Source organism: Orycteropus afer, unplaced genomic scaffold, assembly GCF_000298275.1.
Source record: "Orycteropus afer afer isolate SDZICR_OR568_19922 unplaced genomic scaffold, OryAfe1.0 scaffold00466, whole genome shotgun sequence".
NCBI lineage: Eukaryota > Metazoa > Chordata > Mammalia > Tubulidentata > Orycteropodidae > Orycteropus > Orycteropus afer.
In genome coordinates, this window is record NW_006922053.1 from 2,183,693 (window position 1) to 2,187,759 (window position 4,067).

The 4,067-nt window shown below is 41.1% G+C and overlaps 1 non-coding gene across 1 annotated transcript; it reads left to right on the top strand.

Annotated features, from left to right (window-relative positions):
* Positions 1-3,664: 3,664 nt before the first annotated feature.
* On the top strand, positions 3,665-3,861 carry LOC122151458. The gene has a single exon (XR_006164161.1). It is a non-coding gene; the product is annotated as a U2 spliceosomal RNA (small nuclear RNA).
* The last annotated feature ends 206 nt before the right edge of the window (positions 3,862-4,067 follow it).

Sequence of the window (4,067 nt, forward strand, 5' to 3'; positions counted from 1 at the left end):
ATACTGCGGGATGAGGTCTTACTAAATGCTTTCCTACATTCCTTACGTTCAAAAGACATGTATCTGTCATGAAATTTCTTATGTAAAATGAGGGATGAAGGATGACTGTATGTTTTACAGCATTCTTTACATTCATGGTTTCTTACATGTGTCCGAAAGGATAAGAAACTGCAGAAATGTTTCCCACATTCACTGCATTCATAGGATTTCTCACCAGTGAGTGCTGTTACAGAATTCTTAAGCACTAAGACACAAATAAAGTTTTTCCCACATACTTTACACTTATGGGATTTCTTTCCATTAAGAGATCTCCTAGGAGTGGTTAGTTGAGAGGTACAAGTGGAGGCTCCACCACATTCCTTACACAGACACGTACTGCATCCAGTGTGAGATCTGCAAGGATGCTTGTGTGATGAGAGATCCGTGGAGGCTTTACCACACTCACAGCAATCGAAAGGATTTCCTCCTGGATGGTTTATTTTTAGCCCAGTAAGACTTGGAATCTGCCTCAGTTCTGTCCCACACTGATCACCTTCACTATTTTCACAGAGGTTCTCTACTGTATGATTTCTGTTAAAAATAGAAAATACACTGTTAGAAATATATCTGTTCCCACTCATCAAAACCAAACACAGTGAACAGAACATGCATGGTTTTGTCCTGATTTGTCTCATGCTTCATACTCCAAGCCATCTAGCAGAAAGATTACCATTATTGTCACTTTTTCTATATGTGGCTTTATGGTAACTGTGTCTAGTGAAATGTTTCAAATACTCAATATCTGACCCCAAAACTAAAAAGCAAACAAACAAAAAAACCTCACTGCCATTGAGTCAGTCCTGAGTCATAATGACCCCTCCTTGGGTTTCCAATGCAGTATTTCTATGGAAGTAGATTGAGTATCTGATCCACAATAACTAAAATGTTACATTGTGAAAATATTCTTGGAATCCATAATTTTACAACTAGGTTTATATATATTGTTGTTAAGTGTACTGAGTCAGCTCTGACTCACAGCAACACCATGTACAACAAAATGGAACACTGTCTGGCCCTGCACCCTAACTGTTGCTATGTTTGAACCTATTGCTGCAGACATTCTGTTAATCCATCACATATAGGGTTTTCTTTTTTTGCTGACCTACACCTTACCCAGCATTATATACATACAAATGTTGTTGTTATGTGCCGTCAAGTTGGACCCGACTCATAGCGACCCCTCCTAGGGTTTCCAAGGCAGTATCATGATGGAAGTAGACTGCCCCATCTTCCTTACAAGGAGTGGCTGGTGGCCTTGAACCACCAGCCTTCTGGTTAGCAGTCAAGTGCCTTTAGACACTATACTACTGGAGCTCCTATAAACACACACACAGACATACATAGGAACTCTGGTGGCATAGTGCCTAAGGCATTTGACTGATAACCAGAATGTTGATGGGTCAAACCCACCAGCCACTCTGTGGAAGGAAGACCGGGCAATCTACTTCCGTAAAGATTTACCACCTCAGAAACACAAAGGGGGTCAACTATGAATCAGAATCGACTTGATGGCAGTGAGTTTGGTTTGGTTTTGGTTTGTATGTATACATCTATGTTGTTGTTGCTGTTGTTGTTTGCCGTCGAGTCGGCCCCGACTCATAGCAACCCCTCCTTGGGTTTCCGAGGCAGTATCACTACGGAAGTAGGATTGCCCAACCTTCCTTCTGAGGAGTGGCTGGTGGGTTTGAACCGCCAGCCTTCTGGTTAGCAGTCAAGTGCCTTAGGCACTATGCTACCAGAACTCCTATACACACACACACACACACACACACACACATAAAGTATGTATTATCCTGACACTTTAGAATTTTATCCTGAAGGAATGTTTTCTATCATATGAATGACACTCACCTTGAATGGTTCCTCTGACTTTTATGCCGATCTTTAGTGCCACTCAATTCAGAGAGATCTGCTAACATGCAGGAGCTATTCTTCATGAACTGCACCATTATATGCTCACTGGATATCTGTTTTCCATCTTGAAGGTTTCCAGAGACTGATCCAATAATTAAAGTAGAAGTTCACAATATGAAAAAAAAAAAAAAAAGGAAGAAGTGATTAGGGAATAAAGAGCTACTGTGAACAAAGAAAAAGTTTGCCACATTTCGCTGTTTCAGCACTTGGGCAATGGATAAAAAGCAACTTACTGGGAACACCATCCATGAGGACTAAGAGTGGCGGGGACAGAAGCAGTGAACTAGGAGAGCTAAGGAGACAGACACGTGTTGGACACAATCACACACCACATTAAGAGAGGACCAGGATCTCCAGGGCCTCAGGTGTGAACGGCTGCTAAAGTCAGAAGAGCAAGCTCAGGTGTTCGTGCAGCTGTGCCTCAACCCCAAACAGACTTTCGTTCCTGAATGATTAAATGTAATTTCCTATCTCTATTCACTTTGCTCCTCTAGGATAACAAATATGTTATTCCTGACATGGTGCTGATGGAAAAATTCGTATCATAAGGGAAGACAGTACTGAGTGGGGAATGTGTCCCTGACACTGAGTCAACACATTCATCTTCAGGATCTTTGATGACAATGAAATGTGACTTTATTTGCAGGAAAATTGTGTCAAACTTGTAATAAATACAGTAAACTCTGCAAAATCCCCAAACAGCAATCTCTCAGTGCCCCAAAGTGAGTCCTGAAGCTTATGCTAACACTTACAGAACTTAAAGAGCCTCAGGGCTTTTGATCACAACATAAATGGAACTCACTTTATTGCACAGAGCTTTGTGTTCACGTGGAAGCCAGGATACATAAATTTCATAGATCAAGGGACAATACCTGTTATATTTAACAATTTAATCCTGTTCCTCAGCCCATCATCTGGACCAAAGTCAGTGACCAAAATATTTTTATTCACTGAAGGAATAATATAAATAATAATAAATGATGCCATACTTACCTATTGAGGTCAGGTTTCTGAAGGTTTCCGTCATCACATCTCTGTAGAGTTTCCTCTGAGCAACATCCAGCAAAGCCCACTCTTCCTGGGTGAAGACCACGGCCACGTCCTCAATCACCACTGAGCCCTAAAACACCCCACACGTTCTGGATCAGCAAGATTCCATGAACACTAAGGGTGAGGCTGACAGTTCTGGGGAACTGAGAACTCACAGGGATTTGACACAAGGTTGTGTGTTCTACCAAGGTCTGCTCTAAGGTATGAACATCAGCCTCATCCCTTCACTAACTACATTCACTTCCACGCTGCCTGCATCCTGTGTCAGACACTTCCAACACACGGACATCATCTATCCACAGTGTGTGCCTAATTGCATGCTTATTCCACCAAAATGGATTAAGAAGAGACTCTGAAACTTCCTCTTGAACCTAGCGTAATTAAAAGAAAGGGAAGAAATGATGAAATAAAATACCTGAACAAATTTCAATGGGTGGTTTGAGAAGACAAAGTAAAGTATTAGAATGAAACGTACAAAGAACTGGAGTTAGAAAATAAAAAAAGAACAAGGTCAGCACTTCTCAAGCTGAGAGAAGTGTATAAAAAATTCAACCCTTGATTTACAATACTGAAGGAATCTATGAACAAAACATTTAATGATGAAGGAAGCATCCAAAGATGGAAGGAAAACAAAGTGTCACGGCACTAAAAAAGTTAGTTGATTGCTTCTTGGCCTTTTGGTTAAGATCAAGTGTAGTATTTGTTCCTATCAATTTAATATCTGGTACATCTTTTATCCAAGGATAATATATTAAACGGATTTTTGGAATTAGGAGATGGAATAGGAGCTTGCTCCGTCCACTCCACATACTGACCTGGTATTTAAGTATCTCCAGGAGCTCTGATAGTGTAGTGGCTAAGGCACTTGACTGCTAACAAGAAGGCTGCCGGTTCAAACCCACCAGCCTTCTTTCTTCTTCAGAAGGAAGGCTGGGCAATCTACTTCTGTAGTAATACTGCCTCGGAAACCTAAGGAAGGGTCACTATGAGTTGGGTTTGATTCGACGGCACATAACAACAACAACAGGAATGGTACACTCACTCATCTCTGGGGAGCAAAAAAA